We start from the raw sequence: 20,669 nt of genomic DNA on the forward strand, positions 1-20,669 counted from the left end.
TCTTCTTAATCGTTAGCATGACCTCGATCTCCTTGCCTAAACGCGCGTCACCTTATGATGCGTCTACTTCTACGCAACGCTATTTTACGCAACACGCAGGGGTAGCTGGTGGTGGTGATGGTGGTGGTGGTGTCTGGGGGTCCGTCACTCCCTCGGGCGGTGTTACGATGAATGGCTAACCTGATTTCTTCATCTTTCTCTCTCTCTACCTCCTCGATTACTCTTTTGTTTTGCTGTTCCTTCCTTCTTTCCTTCCTTGTGTCTTTCCTTCATTCCTTCCTTTCTTTCTTCCTTTCTGTCGCTTTTTTCAATTTTTTTTCTACTTTCTCTTATTCTTTCTTTATCTCTTCCTTCTTAATTACTCTTTCGTGTTGGTTTTCTTCCTTTCCTTCCTTCCCTTTTTTTCTTTCCTTCCTCTTCCAAATTCCCAATCTGTTTCTTTCTTCAATATTTTTTTCTATTACTCTTTCTTCCTATTTTCTTTGTTCCTCTTTTTCTTCCTTTTCTCTCTCTCTATCTCCTTAATTATTTATCCTTCGTTGCTGTTCTTTCTCTCCTTCCTTTCTTCCTTTTCCGGCATTTCTACCTGTCAGTTTCTACTCCACCGTCTCCATATTTTTCTTCTCCTTTTCCTCCTCCTCTTCTCTCTCTGCCCCATGCATTGCTCCTCCGTGTTGTTCTTCCTCCTTTCCTCCCTTCCTTCCTTCCTTCCTCTTCCATCATTCTTACCTACCTGTCACTTTCTACTCCTCCTCCTCCTCCTCCTCTTCTTCTCTCCCTTCTTATATTACCCTTCCATACGATTGCTCTTCATTTTCTTCGTTCCCTCGCGGCTTCCAATTCACTTCCATCTTTGTGTTATTTTTTCTCCTCTTCCCCTTCCTCTTCCTCCTTTTAATCCTTCAGCTTCTCATTTTAATCCTTCTGTTCTCTCTCTCTCTCTCTCTCTCTCTCTCTCTCTCTCTCTCTCTCTCTCTCTCGTTCTTAATTATTATTCTCCGTACCTTTATTCTTCCTATTATTCCTCCGTTCCCCGTTTTCTCTCATCTCTTAATCCTTTATCACATCCTCCTCCTCCTCCACATCTTCCTTTTCTTATTCCACTGCTTCCTCCTCCTCTTCCTCCTCCTCTCTACTCATGGAGGAAAGCAGGAACTAAGCAGGCACGCAGGGAACAAGGCAGTCGGTGGATCACAAGACAGGTATACTCAAGGCCAGTGAAGCCAAGTCAAGCCGCGCGCCGCTCGCAAAAACTGAAGGCACGAGAAACTGGACAGGATAGGGAGGGAGGAGGAAGGCGTAGGTGACGAGGAGCATGACAACGATGATTTACGAGCCGATTATACCTCTGGGCACACGGGGAATGAAGCAATGATAGTGGTGGGGCGATCTTTTTTAATCTGTGGCGCTGGTTGACCGATGAGACGAAAAAATTTAGTAGGTGGAAAAAAATAGTTATCGAGTCACTCGCAACAACCGTCCCGCCGCTGCTAAAATGAGACGTGAAAGGTCAGACGCCTCGAGGGTTTTGTCCCCCGCCAAGGTCACAGTCGGCGGGTCCCTTGCCCTACTCGGTGCCCCAGACCCAGCCCCAGCCCAAGCCCGCCTTCCTTGCCCTCCACCTTGCCCGCCGCCGCTATGGGAAGGAACTGACGGGCGGGTTTCCTTATGGGGTGAAGGTGACGGGAGACGGGAAGCTGTGTGTGTGTGTGTGTGTGTGTGTGTGTGTGTGTGTGTGTGTGTGTGTGTGTGACAGCTTGTTTCAGACGTGACTACTAACACACACACACACACACACACACACACACACACACACACACACACACACACAAAGATCATAATAGAAATCGTGTTACCTAAAAGCGATATGATTTCAGTTCGTGTACGACAATGTTTTTTTTTTCTTTTCTGCAAGTGACTTCGATACAAAATGTTGCCACACGTTATATTGAGTTTTTTTGTGCGTGTGTTCAAACTTGTTATATGTCAGGTGAAGGATGTTTTGAGGTTTTTGGTTAGCGAAAAACCCAGTATCGTATTTGTCACGTAACATGATGTGAAATGGGAGTCTAAGATGAGATAGTTTGATCATGTGTGTGTGTGTGTGTGTGTGTGTGTGTGTGTGTGTGTGTGTGTGTGTGTGTGTGTGTGTGTGTGTGTGTGTGTACGGAAGGAACGAAACATGAAAATCAATGCAAGGTAAACGAGAGAAGAGATGGTGAGCAGCTTACATAAATAGCACGGGGAGCATTACTGGAAGGGAAATGACCGAAGAGGAGACGGGGTAACGCGAAGAGAAGATGACGACCAGATGGGGAGCACCTATGTATTTACGTTTATTAACCCGGTAGCTGCGGGGGTCATGTTTCTTAGGTTAGGTTAGGTTAGGTTAGGTTAAAGGCCCCTCTAAGTAAAATAATGAGAAAGAATCATCACTCAGACAAACCATTTCATGATATATAGCAACGCATGTGTGATCAGTTTATGCATCATCTATTTTGGGAGGTTTATATCATGGCAGAAATTTGGCCCATCGCTGCTACACGGTAAAGCCACAAATTTGGCCCGTCGCTGCTACCGGGTTAAAAGGTAAAGCCAACGTTGCTAAATTATCGTACTCAGCCTCTAATATTTATCGATTTCCGACCCCCAAAAACTGTTTCCTGGGCCCCAGTAACGAGATTAATTTGTAGGTATCGTTAAAACAGTTAATTGATGATGTTTCTCGGCAATAGTTAGGCGTCGGAAACCGGTCAACACTATGCTCTGAGTACGATAATCTGGCAACGGTGGGTAAAGCTAAGTTCGGGGCATACACTATAGCTGCGCGTGGCCACGGTGCACATCTCCGGCTCTTTCACCCTTGAGCATGTGGTTGGTAAGAGCTCATAGCCCCGAGACACAGATAATTAAAAGAAGAGTTTACATAATATTCTCTTTAGCGTTTGAGTTTATTTATTTGTATTTAATTAAAGGTGAATTAATATGTCCAAGTATTAATTAAAAGGGAAGTTTGCGTATTATCCTTGTGTTATTCTAGTCTTTTCATATATATATTTGTCAGGAAATTAACATGTTCATATACATTTATTACAATTTAGTTTATATGATATCCTTTCAGTGTATGATGATCTATTTATACTTGAAGGGAGGTTGACATATATATACACACCGGAAGGGAAGCTTAGACAATTACTCTTGCATTGTTTATATCTATTCATAAATATTTGAAGGAAAGTTAACAATATATATATTTAACTGACGGGAAGTTCACACATTATCATTCTTTTGTTTAAGGCTTTCATATACACATGGAGGGAAGTCACGATGTCCAATTCCTGACGCGGTGACCAACGGGGTGTGGACATGAGAGTGCTGAGGCCGCGCAGCTGATGTGGCAGTCACGACATAGGGGGACAGGAAGGAAAGGGGGCGTCTCTCTCTCTCTCTCTCTCTCTCTCTCTCTCTCTCTCTCTCTCTCTCTCTCTCTCTCTCTCTCTCTCTCATATTGATCTTCCTTATCCGTGTTTCAGCTCTTATGACAGAGGTGGTGGTGGTGGTGGTGGTGGTGGTGCAAAAAATAGGTGATGACACAAGATTTTGTCCTCGCAATCCCTGCCAAGGGTGTACAGACTTCCTTTTGTGTGTGTGTGTGTGTGTGTGTGTGTGTGTGTGTGTGTGTGTGTGTGTGTCTGTGTGTGTGTGTGTGTGTGTGTGTGTGTGTGTGTGTGTGTGTGTGTGTGTGTGTGTGTGTGTGTCATTTTTTCCTCGTGTCTTTCCCGACTGCCTGCCGCTAACACACACACACACACACACACACACTCTCTCTCTCTCTCTCTCTCTCTCTCTCTCTCTCTCTCTCTCTCTCTCTCTCTCTCTCTCTCTCTCTCTCTCTTTCTCTCTCTCTCTCTCATCAATTGCAGTAAAAATACGAATTGAAATAAAAAAAATAAGAGAATAAGATTGACATAATTGATGATAATTTACAGTATATGTGTGTGTGTGTGTGTGTGTGTGTGTGTGTGTGTGGGTGTGGGTGTGGGTGTCCGCGCTACCCTACACAGCTGGCATCTGACCCAAGGACGTACAAACACACACACAAAAAAAGAGCCCCGTTAGCGCTGCACCATAAAGTAAAAGGGGAAAAAAAATACTGCACGACAAAACTCCCAAAGACAATGACAGTGTTTGAGTCCGGCTGCGCCTTGAAACTCGGGTCCAGGAAGAGACGGAAAGGCGGGGAGCAGGAAAGGATGGGAAAGACCGTACCATACCTATCGACACCTCAGTTCGCATATTTATAAAGCCTCTCATATAGAAGATGCTTGGGTTTCCATGGACTGTTCTGTGATTCCAATGATAGTTTTACACGACCTCTTTTTTTTTTTTACAGCTAAGGAAACAACTCAAGGGCAACAAAAAAAAAACCGATGTATAAAAAAAAAGCCCGTTAATCGCCGTTCCCATAAAGACAAAAGTAATAAGTAGCCAATCAACGACACCATTAACGGAAAAAAATCACCTAAAAACTCGGCTAATCTACTCCGTGGCCTCGGGAAATTGTCGTAATGGGAGGGTAGGTATGTTGAATTATATGGCCTCGGATCTGGACCCATATTTTCAAGCATCTCGTGACTTACAGACCCACATTTGATAAGGCTTTGGTAGAGGTTGTGTTAGTGTTTCCATGGGTAGCTATATGAGTCTGTCTTTTTTTTTTACATCAAAGAAAACGGCTCAAGGACAACATAAAGAGTGGGAAAAAAAAGCCCGCTACTCGCCTCTCCCACAGTAATAGTTTTAATAAGACCATTTCTCTATGAACATGAAAAACAGTCATGGGAAACCGACCACTCTCCTTCGTGGCGTTTGGAAGTGTATCAAGACCCCTCTCCACCCGAAATTGACCTCTCTTTTGGTCACTCCTTATTTATGTCTATTATGGGAGCGGTGAGTAGCGAGCTTTTTTTTCTCTCTGCACTCTTTTTGTTGCCCTTAAGCCGTCTCCCTTGCTGTAAAAAAAAAGTGTTGTGAGAGCCGAAAGTGTCTCTCAGAATATTGGTCTTGTTCTGATGCGGTTTCGGGGGATAGCCTTTGCAACGGCCCCCTCAAGTACTCCTCTGTCCTTGTACTTGTTACTGGTCTCGTTTTCTCTTTCTTTTACAATCTTCATCTAGTCTATCTTCTGGGATGTTTTTATGCTCTCACTTATTCCTAATCTGGCGGGAGTGAAGGAAGGACGGGACACACACACAGCCATAGTTTTTGCCTCCGTGATTAGCCAGCACATGAGTGACAGTGTTGCTGGTCTCCTTTTCACTTTCCCATTACAATCTTCATCTGGTTTATCTTCTACTTAAATGTTTTTACTCTCTCACTTATTCCTAGGCTGACGAAAGTGAAAGAGGGAAGGGACACACTAGCACATTTTTCGTCTATGTGATAAAGACAACACATGAGTGACAGCGTGTAATTAATAACGTTACGGAGGCGAGAATCGCGTGATAGGGGAGGAGGTTCTAATCTGCCTTGTCACGAAGACGCCGAGATGACAAGAGATCAGAGAGATACGAATGTCTGTATGGAGGGCGGCAGATAGGCAGGACCCAGTGACTCCCTTTCCACCTACGTGTACTCAGTGTTCGAGGACGAGGAGCCCCTGGGTGTGGGGGAGGTGCCTCGAGCATTGCCAAGGTCTGCCACTCGTGTGTCTGAAGTGGCTGAATGGTCAATGAGGCGGATTATATAGCAAGTCATTAGGTGGAGAAATCTTAAGAGATGGAGCAGTAGTTACGAGATGAAGTAGTTAAGAGATGAAGTTGTAAAGAAATGAAGTGGCTGAATGATCAATGAGGTGGATTATATAGCAAGTCATTAGGTGGAGAAATCGTAGTTAATAGCTGGTTAGTGATGAGCTGAAAATGTGGTGTTGAGTAAAGATGTAGCGGCTTATTCCAGACATATGATAAGTTTATGTATATTAATGTGTGGAAATATCAATAGGGCTGAGTTTCCCGTTGAGGTGAGTTGTCGGGAGTAAAAAAGTTTCAAGTGCCGGCAAGTCATAGGGAATAAAAAGTTTCCCCAGCGAGGCAAGTTCTGGGGAACAAAAAAGTTTTCCGTTGAGGTGAATTGTAGGGAATTAAAGAATTTCACGCCGAGTTAAGCTGCAGGGAGTAAAAAGTTTCTCGCCCAGTTGAATTATAGGGAATAAAAACCAAAGGCACGCTGATATTTTGGTATATAATTCTTCCCGGCAACAAGCATCCCGGGGCGAGAGTCGGTCCAGCCAGCCCGGGCCACAACGCACCGTACCTCAGGACCTTCGCTCCCTGGCTGCCCATTACGACACGCGGCGGCGGACTACGGGTACATGCGGTCTTGATCCTCAAGTCACTTACTTCACATGATTTGGAGCTTAGCGATAAAGCCGGAAAAGGTTAAAAATGCACTCTATGATTTATGGTCGCAAGGTGTGGACCGTCGCCAGGCGAGCGCACACCTGCGTCGCGTTGAGAAGCCTGAGCTTAAAGGATAAGATTTAGTGGTGTGTCCGCGAGTAAATATCAGACCATAAATGTTGTTGAGACCCGCATGGAAAACAGTGAGGAATTACCGGCTTCAGATCTATAAGTTGTTGCCATGAAGGTGCTAGATCCGGGTCGGGGGGAGAAATTAGATGCAAATACTTATTTTTATAATACACTTATTTTGACACTAAAGCAAGCAGCCTAAGCAAAAAAATTAAAGGGGAAAATAAAGTTCACTAATCACTGCTCCTGTATAAAAAGAGTGTAGGTGAGTGACTTGAAACTTTGGTATATTCAACTTGCAAGGTCAGAATTAATTTATCATATAAGAGGAATAAGTCTTTGGGTCAGGCTTAAAATATGGGTAATAAGCAGCGTGTGGTGTGTTTGCATAGAGCAGCTACGGGTGTTGACCAAGACTCGGCCAACGGTGATGCTGAACATGCCACTCAAGACCCGCCAAGAAGGAGGAGGAGGAGGAGGAGGAGGAGCACGAGTAAGGTAAGGAGATGCAAGAGGAAAATGATAAGAAAGACGGAAAAGAAAAACAAAAGTAAAGGAGGTGTAGGAGGAAGAGGAGAGAGAAAAATATGACAGGGAAAGATGAAGAAAAAGAGGAGTAAAAATAAATTGTGAACGAGGAGGAGGAGGAGGAGGAGGAGGAGAAGGAGAATGAACAAAACTAAAATGAATTACCAAACAAATAACAATGACTCTGAACGCAAGAAGCAACGGACAAATCTCTATATATTTTTCCTCCTCGGTCTTCTCAAAGGACATTCAGCCTTCACAACGGGATCAAGGAAAACAGAAACAGTCATGCTCGGGAGGTGAGAATATCCAGACCCAGACCACCTGCAGGATTATGTAAATGGGGGAGGCGAGGCGACGCGAGGCAGAGCAAGCAAATTACACCCATTAACTGCATACGAAGGCCAAGGGTTGCATGTACACGAGGAGAGACACAGCACCTCCTCTTGATCAGCCTCACACTCGCCAAGGAAGAGACACACGCAGCCTATCGTTTCCTTCTTTTTACACTCAAGGACACACACACAGACACACTCCTTTTTATCCTGGAAGACACACGCACGCACATCCTTCTCCTTTTCACACAGACAGGGTTTTAGTCCTTCCCTTTATATTCAGAGACACACACAGGCGCAGATTTTCTTCTCTTTCTCCTTTTCACACTCGGAGACAGACACGTAAGCACAGCCTTCAAACTCCTTCTTTTTACCCTGGAAGACATACATACAGGCACATCCTTCCTTCTCTCCTCCTTTTCATGCAGACACATATTTCCCTCTCCTCCTCCTATTTACTTTCGAAGACATACAAACAGAGATAAGCCTTCCTTCTTCTCCTCTTTCGTACATTTGAATCAATACAGAAACATCCTTCCTTCTCCTATTCACACTGAAAAACATACATACAGACAAGCAGACTTCCTTTTCACCATTATCACAGACATACAGACAGACGAAAATATCCTCCTTCCTTTTTCCTTCTCTTCTTTTTTGCAAATTCTGAGACAAACATAGCCTTCCTTTTCCTCCTTCTCTTCACACACACAGACAAACCTATTCTTTCTCTCTCCTGCATTATTTCTCACCACTCGGAAACATACAGTCAGCCATACAGTCTCGGTGGGATGCTGCATAACCTATTCTCGCTTTGCCATTACACAAGAAGAAGGTCAAGGGTTAAGCAGGCAAGACGAATCCTTCCCCCGCCTCCTCTTCCTCCTCCTCCTTCTCCTCTTCGCACGCAGAAACAAACAAAACGAGAAGATTTGAGGCTTGGTGGAGTGGTGAATAAGTGAATCAATCTCTTCCATGACCACCATGATAAGCGAAGCGAGAGGTTAAACCCACACCCACACACTCACACACACACAGGCAAACACTTTCTCTCCCCCTGTTTCCCTTCACAATAAGAGAGAGGAACAGAGGAAACATTGCAGACCCAACGAAGAGAGGAAAAGCAATAAAAAACAAATATATATTATGACAACGTAAGGCAGAGAAAAAAAGAGGAGAGAGAAAAAAGGAAAGAGAAAAGAGAAAAATATATTACAAGATTCTTTATGTTCTCAGGATAAGAATAAGAAGAGAAAATAAAACATATCGTAATGTAATACAATGAAATTAAAAGGAAAAAAATATGTAACTTCAGATTCTTTACGTTTTTAGGGTGAACGAGAAAAGAAAGATATAATTTAAAGCAATATTAGTAAGAGTAAAAATGGTATTACTTGATTCGTTCAGTTCTCAGGATAAAAAAATATATATATGAAAAAATCCCTTCCCTCCTCCAGCACGATCGCGTATTGGTAAGATTCGGTCCCTCATTAGGAGGATAAAGATTGTTGTAAATGTATAGTTAAGGTTGTGATTTCAGGCTTTTAGTTTTTGATAAGACACATCGGTTTCATTATACTGGATTATTTTTTTCTTTTTCTTTTCTTCTTCTTCTTCTTCTTCTTCTTCTTCTATTTTTCTTTTTTTTCTTCTTTTTCTTCTTTTTATTATTATTCGTATTATTTTTAGTAGTAGCAGTAGTAGTAGTAGTAGTAGTAGTAGTAGTAGTAGTAGTAGTATCATTACGGTATTCTACTTTTAAATCAACCTGCTACTACTACTACTTCTACTACTACTATTACTACTACTACCACTACTACTACAACAACTACTACAAATACCGACACTGAACCTCTTCCGTGATAAGCCTTACCATTTTCATTATTATTATTATTGTTATTATTATTATTATTATTATTATTATTATTATTATTATTATTATTATTATTATTATTATTATTATTATTATTATTATCATTATTATCCTCATCACTGGTAAACGTGTCTTCGGGAATGGGCGGCCTTCGTTAAGAGCAGTAAGGGAAAACCATTAACTTCACTCATAAGTCATTAGGCAATTCAAGGACATGGCAATCAATTAAGCAAGGAAGCAATCAATGCATCATTTTATTGGTTAATTAACGGAGGTCAACAATTCAATAACTCTTCCACTAATTCTATCTATCCACCTATGCATCTGTTTTTCTATCTATATTTCTCCATAGCTATTAACCCATCTATCTCTCTCTGTTTCCGTCTTTCTAACCGTCTCATTTATCAACTCGGTCGTTTTCGTTAAGGTCAGGTTTCTCTGTATCTATCTATCTTACTACCTATCTATCTACCTACTTAAACCCATCTATCAATCTCTATCTCTGCCTTTCTAACTGTCTCATCCATCAACACCTCGGTTATTTTCTTCCAGGTTAAGTTTTTTCTATATATTTCTCTATCTACATTCGTACCTATGTATCTAAATATTTTCCTACCTATCTATTACCCCTCTACTTATTACCCCATCTATCTCCCTCTATCTCCACCTTTCTAGCTGTCTCATCCATCAACAACTCATTCTTTTCGTCAGGGTCAGGTCGCTTCGGGCAGGGCTGGACACACGAGGCCTCGCTTAGCATTCCGCTGCAGTGCTCTCTCGTCTCATAAACCTACGGCTGAGGCGGGCGATTTTTTCCTACCCTGCCTCTCTTGTAAGGTCGCTGCCGCCTCGGGGAAGTGGGAAGTGCCGGCCAGAGGGATGAAGAAAGACGGCAGGAGAAGGAAGGTCGCGCAGGGTGGGGTGGGGGGACACTGGGAAACAAGGGAAGTAGGTTTGGGAGTGTGTGTTGTCATCAGTAAGATAACTCAGAGGAGGAAGGAAACGACGGCCTGGCCTGCTCCGTCAAGGGTGTGGGGCAAAAAATAGTGAGACCAAAGGCTGTGCGGGAGAAATTTTACCACTAAAGGAAGAAAAAAATATTGAAGGAATAAAAGCATCAATAATTTTAAGAAACATCCCAGACAAAGGAAGAGGAAGGATTATAATTATCAGGGAAGCAAAATTAGTGAGACCAAAGGTTGTGAGAGAGAAATTTGACCACTAATAGAAGAATGATGAAGGAGTCAGTATAAACATCAGTAATAATAATAAACCTAAGACAAACGAAGAGGAAGAAAATAAACTGAGCTCATTCAAGGGTGACGGGCCAAAGCAGCGAGACCAAAGAATGTGAGCCAGAAATGTTACCACTAGACGAAGAAGAATGCTGAAGGAATGAGCAAAATAATGAGTGTTAATAATAGTAAACTTAAGACATACGAAGCGGAAAGAATAGGATCTGAGCTCAGCCAAGGGTGCGAGGCAAAAACAATGATATATACCAAAGACTTGTTTCTGCTTTGGGGGGGCACATACTACAGCTGCGTGTGGCCTCGGTGCTCATCTCCGTCACGCCACCCTACCCTAGCAGCTGTACGAACAATTTCACCACTAAATAAATTGGGAAAAAAAAACAGAACCACTTACAAAACAAACTGAATACGTTGATGAGGAGACCACTGAATAAGAAGACAACTAACGGAGGCAAAATCAGTGATACCAAATAAAGACTAAAGGAGGATTTTTACCGCTAAACGACCAGAAAAATAAAACACAGAAGCTCTTACAAAGCAAACTAACAAACAGAATACCTTGATGAGGAGACCACTAACTAAGAAGACAACGGAGGGAGGCAAAGTCCGTTATACCAAACAAAGACTGAAGGAGAATTTTTCACCACTAAACGAACAGAGAAAAAACAACACCACAGAACCACTCACAGAACAAACTAATAAACTGAATACGTTGAACCGCATACCAGATGAGGAGTAACCAGAATACCCCTGTAATAAACAACATAACGAAGTATTTATTTATATGTGGCGTGAATACTAAGCCATTGGTAAACCAGACCACAAAGAAGAAGTTTATGGTCGCATTGGACATTAGCATCGCAAAAGAAGGCTTATTTTTACTTGTTTGACGTTAATTATGACAAGATGAAAGAGGAGACGAAGACTGTGTGTGTGTGTGTGTGTGTGTGTGTGTGTGGTGGGGGGGGGGAGAGAGAGAGAGAGAGAGAGAGAGAGAGAGAGAGAGAGAGAGAGAGAGAGAGAGAGAGAGAGAGAGAGAGAGAGAGAGAGAGAGAGAGAGAGAGAGAGAGAGAGAGAGAGAGATGAAAAGAAAGAGAGAAAAAGAAAAAAAAACTGAATAATAAAATAGAATAAAGAAAGAGAAATAAAAAGAAAGAAAGCAAGAAAGAAAAGTAATAATAATAATAATAATAATAATAATAATAATAATAATAATAATAATAATAATAATAATAATAATAATAATAATAACGATGTATATATATGTTAAGAATAATAATAAGGAGTATTTTCCAGCGTCATAATATTAAAATGTTGAGACAAGAGTCGACACGCGAGGCAAGGCACCGAACTCTAATGGAAAACAAACTTCTCCTGCAACACAAAGCACTTTTTAATGGCAGGCAAAGTATCACACATTATACATTTTGCAGCAGCGCGCCGGGCAGGGTGACACACTTTTCCGGGTCCCCCTCAAGCAGCGTTTTCTGTGTGCTCCGTCCGGGCTTGCGACACTCAACACTCCCGCTGCCCTCCTAACTAGCTTACTCCATCCTCCTCCTCCTCCTCCTCCTCATCCTCCTCCTCATCATCATCACTGCAACACGGGCCTCTCCTAGCGATCTTCATTAACACATACCATTTTCGACTTAGTAAAATCATACATCAGATACTTGTGGCATATATAATTTTTTTTATGGGAACTGAAGTTGAAATTTCATGATGTTCAGCTTCGTGACAAGAGTGTGGTATTAAGGAGGACTCTCACGGAGACCTTCGCGCCTTCCTTGTCATGCCGTGAAGGTGAGGGTTTGTGGGTGTGTGGCAAGGGAGCGTGACAACACGTGACAAGCGATGAATAGCAAGCAAGACCGCAAAATGTGTCGTGATGGGAGACCAGCACATCGCAAGCCCCAGCCCCTGTCAGATGTCTTCGCAGGGACGCCGTTAATGCACTGAAATGTGCTGTGCTTGAAGCCGCCAGGAATATCACCAGACAAACACGAGCATTAATCAAATATTATCCACTATGAATTATAAATTATAGATTCCATACAAGGAACACGACGTTATAAGTAACCATTTCTTTACCATACAGACGCTGAATTCGCGATAACTTTCAATAGAAAATTATTCGTTATTCATTTGGCATTTCAAAATATCAGAAACCCAAAACTCGAAGGCTAGGTGGGACCGCCGGGGGCACGAGGGCGCGTGTCTGATGATGGGGGACCGAACAGCTGGACCATATACCCGGCAAGGCCTCGCTCTCTCTTTGATGGCAGCCCGCCTTGATTACATTTCCCAGCGCCGCAAACTATGGCAGCCCAGTTCTTTGGCTAACTTCTTTTTGTGTTCCGAGTGTTGCCTTGACATCAGCGGTTCGGCATTTAGTACTCGCTTCAAGTTTTTGCTCAAATTCAAGCTGCACGTCTCCCTGTTGCTATGTACTGTACCGTATGATGTTGACATTGAACGAGTGCTTACGATAATTGACCTCAGGTGATATATGATGGATTTAAGGTCGCTCAGGACAATCCGTTCATAATGTGTTTCATCATATGTTCATCCTCACACATAAGACGCATTTGACAGTATAGAAACGTGGCCATATTCTTAGTTTTATATATGGGGAAAAAATCTTAGTTTTATTCTTGTGAAAAAAACATATATGCACATTTATTCTTACTATTAACGGTAGGAAGGTTTTAAGTCTAGCAATCCCTCTCCCTCTCCCTCTCTCTCTCTCTCTCTCTCTCTCTCTCTCTCTCTCTCTTTCCTTTACCCTTCCCTCCGGCAGAGCCTCATCTCGCCACGTTTGAGTGCGCGTGACCGACCGCTTCCGAGTCACCACAAAAAGAATGGCTTTTGGAACCCCTGCGGCCTTGAACTCTGAACTTTCGACGCTGGCGCAAGGAACACGCGTGGCCCTTGCATTACCAGCCTCGAACACACACATGGCGGGGGACGGGGACTCTTGGCAAACTATGAGGGGACGTAAAAACTCAACCATGAACCATATGAGGGGCGAGTAATTGCCGGGAGAGGGCGGACTCATTACGGCGGACGGGTTCACATGAGTTTCAATGTCAAGGAGAGGAAGGTCGGCGGCGCGGAAGGAAGGGCAGTATGACGGCTTAGGGAAAGGAGGTCGAGGGTCGTTTTATGCTGAGGAAACACCGGGAGATGCCTCGTGGGGCTCAAAAAACAAAGGAGAGAAGACGGTGAGTTATAGAAGCTCTTTTAGGCCACTGCTATCCATGCTTTTCCTATTTAGCGACCTACTTTTCCTTTGGTCATCATCCCTACGAGCTATTTGTGAGGCTCTTGAGACTTCTATGAGTAAGTGAAAGCTGCTGTGTTGGCGTAGAGGTTGTTTCGATGACTGACTGGCATAATGGTGCCCCTCTAGTCTTTTTTCCAGGTATAGTCTTTTACGAATACAGTTTGAGTCTCAAGGAAAATCCATTAAACACCCAGGAGCTGTGTGCCTCTCCTGCAGTGCCATGTAAGTAAAAGCTGCAAGATTGGTTCAGAGATTGTTTTGGTGACTGACGGGCCAAGTGGTGCTCGCCTTGCCTTTTTTTTCCATGTCTTTTATAATCTTTTACGAATTCAGTTTGAATCTCAAGGAGAAGCCGTGAAACACTCATCAGGGGATTGGCCCACATACGGCCGTTCCTTATTGCCCTCGCACGTTTCGAAGCCCGGGCGGAGGTGTCTGTCTGCCTTGGCGGAACCCTCAAATTTATGGGATCCAGCGGCGAGGTGTTGCACTTTTACCTCCATGCAGCGAGCGATCCATCCATCACCCGTTTTTCCCCTCTTACTTGAAAGGAAATTTGACGGCGATAATAACTTTACTTTATGGATTTATAAGACCACACTTCGTTTCCCCTTTTCCCCTTTCAACAACGAAGGAGGGAAAGTCTTGCACCATGAGGAAGAAAAAGACCAGCGGAAGAAGGTCTGAGAGTGTGCCTGGCAATGTCAAACTCACTTTACATCAAGACATAACAAGACCACAGTACATTTTCTCTTTTCCCCTTTCAACAACGAGGGAGGGAAAGTCTTGCACCATGAGGAAGGAAGAGACCAGCGGAAGAAGGCCTGAGTCTGTGCCTGGCAATGTCAAACACACTTTCCATCAAGGCATTACAAGACCACAGCATAAACATACATTTTCTCTTTTCCTTTCTCTAACAGCAAGGAGGGAAAGTCTTGCACCATGAGGAAGGAAGAGACCAGCGGAAGAAGGCCTGAATCTGTGCCTGGCAATGTCAAGCACACACACACACACACACACACACACACACACACACACACACACACACAAACACACATTCGCCTTGCTCCACCCCACAACCCCACTCTGATGTACTTCATGGTATTACAAGACCACAATTCATTTCTCTTTTCAACACCAAGGAAGGAAAATCTTGCACCATGAGGAAGGAAGAGGCCGGCAGAAGAAGGTCTTGAGTCTGTGCCTGGCAATGTCAAACACCCACCCACACACACACACACACACACACACACACTCACACACACATGCCTTGCGCCACCCACTGCCTCGGCCTGATCCTGCCGGTCATTGCAGCTGCTCCGACGATGGGCGACGAGGCTTGCAAGGTGATGGTGCGAGATGGACCGAACTAGTGGCTGTCCCTTGCCCTCCGCGTCCCTCCCGAAGGTGCTGCAGTAATTCATCCCTTATCGGCCTTGGAACACTCACCCTTACAGCTTGAAACGGTGTGCGTGTGCGTGAGAGAGAGAGAGAGAGAGAGAGAGAGAGAGAGAGAGAGAGAGAGAGAGAGAGAGAGAGAGAGAGAGAGAGAGAGAGAGAGAGAAAGGGGATCGTGTGTGTGTGTGGGGGGGTGGTAGTGTATGTTACTTCCTATACTGAAAAGACTAAGGCGGTCGTGGACAAACAAACTTCAGGAAATATGTCCCACGTAACAACCTAAAGCTCTAACCCAGGGAAATACGACCTCGTGAGATACAGCGCCAAGGAAATAAATCCCAGGGCATAATCTCCTCGCCTAAGGTTGACAGACGGAAAAATCTTCGAGCTTATTCCCGCCGAACGAAAACTACGAAGCAAAACGTTCTGCAGCAAAATAAATGATCAAATAAAACAGAAAGAAGGAAAGAAAGTAAGAAAGGAAGAAGAGAGAAAGAAAGACGAAAGAGACAAAGAACAAAAATCCTAATGGTACAGAGGAAATGGCTAATTTGTATAAGATTAATTTGTAACTAGAGAATGAAAAATCGGAAGAAAAAACACTTGTCTTTTTTCTTGTTTCCGCGGGTAAAATGAACGAAATTTTTGCTACTCAGGATGAAAAAAATATTAGGGATCTACTAATTAAGATAAACTACTTTGATAATGTATACGAAACTCAAAAGTAAAAACCATACTTTCCTTTTTTTTAATATCCAATGAAACTGAACGAAAATTCTGAGTAAAAAAAATAAAAAAGACGCTTATTCCCTTAAAAATATAAAACGACACCAAAAAGTACCTTAATTTTTTTCTTAACTTTCTCAATAATATCAGTTAGAATTTTTAATAATAAGAAAAACACAAAATGGCAAACAAAAAACGGCAAATCGAAATAAAGAGAGAAAGAAAATCACTCTCAGTAAAACACACAATTATTTCTAATCAGAATAAAACACTAAAATTACAGGAAAAGGGGAAATCGATACAATACTTCACTTCCTTTCCTCGAAGTGGGACAAAATAATCGAGTTAATGGATAGGGGCAGTAGATTTTTTATTTACAGCAAGGAGACCGCTCAAGGGCACAAAAAAAGGGAAACAATAATAAAAAAAAAAAGCCCGCTACTCGCTGCTCCAAAAAAAATCCAAAGAGGTGGCCGAAAGAGTTCAAGTCGTAGGCAGGAGGAAATACAGATGCAAGGAGGTTGTTCCAGAGTTTACCAGCGTGAGGGATGAGAGAGTGAAGATGCTGGTTAACTCGTGCGATAAAACACTTCACTTCCTTTCCCTCGAATCATCTCAGTATAGAATGGACCTAATAATCTCTTGCCTCGTGTAGCTACTAAGTGCATGATCCTTCTATAGATAAGTGGCGTAAGTACATCATTATACCTCATATGACTCTCTTAAACACCATATTTTTCCCTCAAATTCTCTCGGTATGGAATGTACCTAAAATCTCTTGCCTCGTGTAGCTATTAACTGCATGATCCTTTAAAAGCTAAATGGCGTAAGTACATTTTTATACCTCATATGACTGTACCATAAATCCTCCATATTCTTCCATCAAATTCTCTCAGTATGGAATGTATCTGATAACCTCTTGCCTCGTGTAACTACAGACTGCATTAAACCTTCAACAAACGATGAATTACAACTCTCATTAGTCTTAGTTGAGCACCACTTGTATCCCTTAAATCTTACTAGTACAGAGTGTTACCTGACAATCTCTCGCCACGTGTTGCTACAGACCTGCATTAACCCTTCACAAGTTATTATGATTACTCTTAATACTCTTGTTATGACTTATTCAAACACTAATTCCTTCCCTGAGAGCTTACTAGTATAGAGTGTTATCTGACAATCTCTCGCCACGTGTTACTACAGACCTGCATTAACCCTTCACAAGTTATTATGATTACTCTTAATACTCTTGTTATGACTTATTCAAACACTAATTCCTTCCCTTAGAGCTTACTAGTATAGAGTGTTATCTGACAATCTCTCGCCACGTGTTGCTACAGACCTGCATTAACCCTTCAGCAGGTGACGCAAGGGGATCATTACTACACCTGATATCACTCCTCTTCCTCAATTTTTCCAAGTACAGACGCACCTGAAAATCACCTGGTTCGTATGGCTTCCAAGTGCAATAACCCTTCAAGAGATAAGGGAGTGATGTCAATGCATTGCTATTACCTCATATGACTCCACGACCCCTTGTACCCTATGACTCGATACGGCAAAGCAGGTGAACAAACGATAAGCCATCTAATCGCCTCTTAAAGAATTCACTATACGGCACTATCCCTCAAAGCACACAGCTATGGTATCAGGCTTGTTGTTGTGGCCCACGGTGTATGCTCAGACCCTTTTTTTTTAACTGGATTATCAGCGCTCTCTCTACTATGTAATAATGTTGCCACCCTCCTTTATGGTCCTAGGGTACGTGAGCTTATGTGTATGAGGCGGAAAAGCTGTTTATATGCTGAAGAAAAAAAAATGTATGTAAAAAAAATCAGTGTTATGAAATTTGCTGTGCCTGTCTGTCTGTGTCTCTTTGTCTCTGTTTATCTATCTATCTATCTATCTAAATTCCGTGTTGTGCTTCTCTCGCACTCTATCTCTCTCTCTCTCTCTCTCTCTCTCTCTCTCTCTCTCTCTCTCTCTCTCTCTCTCTCTCTCTCTCTCTCTCTCTCTCTCTCTCTATCGACCAGCCAGCAGCGAGAGTGTCCCCGTAGTACGCTGGGCACAAAGAATCCTAACGAGAGACTGATCCATACAGCGCCTCCAATATTCAGCAGCATTGCATAAGGCTGTCGTGTGGCCCGCAACTTGACTTATACAGACACACACACACACACACCTGCCTGAAAGAAACTTGAGGCGTTTCTTGTCATTGTTGGGTCATCATAACATTTTTTCCTTTGTCCTTTTTTTCGGCGATGCATACAGCTGGGTCCAAATTCATATAAACGTATCGGGCTCACATAACGGCTATTTCCAGGGCCACAGCGAGGAGTAACCGGGTTCTCGTGGGTAATTTTACAGTGCAGGGTGAAGAGGTCGTGTAAAACTATCATTAGAGTCACAATACAGTCCATGAAAAGCCCTGAAACTTCTACTAGAGGCGACTTTTTTCCAAGGCTACAAAGAAGAGTAACGGGGTTTTCATGGGTTATTTTACAGTTCAGGGTGAAGAGGCCGTGTAAAACTATCAGTAGGGTCACAAAACAGTACACGAAAAGCCCAGGAGCTTCTACGAGAGCCATTTCAAACAGGCGAACTGAGGTGTCGATAGTTTTAAGAATACTATCATTAAACTATCATTAAGCCCAGTAACTTCTACGAAAGCCATTTCAAACAGGCGAACTGAGGTGTCGATAGGTTTAAGAATACGGGGGTTGCAGGGGAGAGGACTAGCGAGGGTTAACGTCGTGACGAGGGAGGGTGCACAAACCTGGTTAAGCGACTATAGCGAGGTAGGGCGAGGCGATAACCCTCTGCTAACTCCCCTTATCGACCCGGCAAGATTAACGAATCAAATTATCTCCACGACCTGAGAGATCACTGACCCTTAACTCCGCTTGGCTAGGCCGGGAAGCGACACTAGGGCAGGCGGCTCAGGCGGGAGAGGCTTTCAGAGGACGAGGACAAAGAGGGCAGGGAGGAAAGAGGAGGAAGGAGGTCACAGGATGGATTTGGAGACGCTAGCGCTATCAAGGGTGCTTCAGAGCCTCCCCAACGTCATTCCATTCACACACAGACGCGACGCACCATTCAGAAAGACGTATGAATGAGACTTACTTTGAGTTCGTGTGCGAGGTGGTTGGGGGCGAGGGTGGGGCGAATGGCGGGCTCAGAGGTGGTGGTGTGGTGGTGCTGGCGAACTCAAGCGAGCCGAGGTGGTGGCGGGACAGGTTCTCGCGAAAGCTGCAGGAACACACACGCACGCACACACACCACTGCTACCTGCAACACACGAAGGGTCATTAGGAAACACTGCAACGCGATCGGCCGCCCCGCACGAGGGAAAACCTGCAACAATTAAACTCTCGATCAAACTGTTTTCTTTTTTTCTTTCCCTTCGCCCCCAAGAGCCCTTCTTAGGAAATGGTGGAGCGTCGATCTATTGGATTCATTTCCGCTGCAATATAGATTTTTTGTAGGGCGGCTTCCGACACTTTGGACGTTTAACGGAACACATATTTTCACAGATTCTTCGCGCCCAAAACCAACCAAACAAACAAAAATAATGGAAAACCAGATAGCATGCAGGGAAGCTTAACAGACAGACAACCTAACCCCGCCCGACAACAGAAGGTAAAAAAAACCATCCAGCCTCAGTAACGAAAATAAAGAAAAATTGGAAAACAGAGCAATTCCCGGAGCCGCATGGAGGGTCTGGGTGTGTTCACAAAGCCGCCGTTCCCGACACAAACACTAGAGACTCGCACGGACGCAAACACTTCACACACGGGGATATAGAAGGGTTGAGGGAAGGAAGAAAGGAAGGAGACGGAGGAAGAAAGGGCGAAAAGAAAAGATGGAAAGAAGTAGAAAAAGAAAGAAGGATGAAATGAAAAGGGAAGAATAGATAAAAAAAGAGAAGCTATAGGTAGGTGGGGATAAAGAAGGGTTAAGGGAAGGAAGGAAGGAAGGCGATGAGGGAAAGGAAGGTGGAAAGAGAGAGAGAGTCAGAAGGGAAAGAAAGGAGTGAAAGGGACAGAGTAAATAAAAAGAGGAAAAGATACAGATAAGCGAAGGTGAGGAGAGATAAATGAAGGAGATAAAACGATCGACGGGGTAAAGGATTAATAAGAAACGTGAAGAGAAAACGAGAGAAGGGAAAGGAACAAAACAGAGAGAAAGAGGAGAAAGTGCAAGTAATCGATGGAGAGGAAAACAGAAAAGAAGGGATAAAACGATAAACGGAAAAGAATGAAAAAGAAGAAGGTGATCCCTTTTAGCCTGAGGTCAAGGTTGCAGACACACACTGCAGGGCTCGCTCGTTCGGCTTCCCAGAAAAGAGGCACTTCACTAATGTACGAGAGAAGTGTAGCAACCACCGCTCCCGCTACCAGTATGTTAAGTGTTGTGGATTTTGAGGTATTGTTGGGAAAGGAAGGTTTTTCTTTACTCTTTCTCTCTCACTCGAAGCTAAGAGAGATGAAGACGCCCCCCTCACCCTCCCCTACACACACACACACACACACACGTAGTTACATATATATCTTTAACGTGTTGTTGTGGATTTTGAGGTATTGTTGGGAAAGGAAGGTTTTTCTTTACTCTTTCTCTCTCACTCGAAGCTAAGAGAGATGAAGACGCCCCCCTCATCCCCCCTACACACACACACACACACACGTAGTTACATATATATCTTTAACGTGTTGTTGTGGATTTTGAGGTATTGGGACGGGC

At 43.4% G+C, this 20,669-nt stretch overlaps 1 protein-coding gene across 3 annotated transcripts in view; it reads right to left on the bottom strand.

Annotated features, from left to right (window-relative positions):
• LOC127009160 (sodium-dependent phosphate transporter 1-B-like) overlaps positions 1-20,669 on the bottom strand; it is a 153,777-nt gene that overhangs the window by 122,116 nt on the left and 10,992 nt on the right. For all 3 annotated transcript variants that reach the window (XM_050881947.1, XM_050881953.1, XM_050881948.1), the window contains exon 2: positions 19,053-19,217. The gene's annotated coding sequence lies outside the window, so the exon portion shown is untranslated. The remainder of the gene's footprint in view (positions 1-19,052; positions 19,218-20,669) is intronic.

This window comes from Eriocheir sinensis, chromosome 40 (genome assembly GCF_024679095.1).
Source record: "Eriocheir sinensis breed Jianghai 21 chromosome 40, ASM2467909v1, whole genome shotgun sequence".
Lineage (NCBI taxonomy): Eukaryota > Metazoa > Arthropoda > Malacostraca > Decapoda > Varunidae > Eriocheir > Eriocheir sinensis.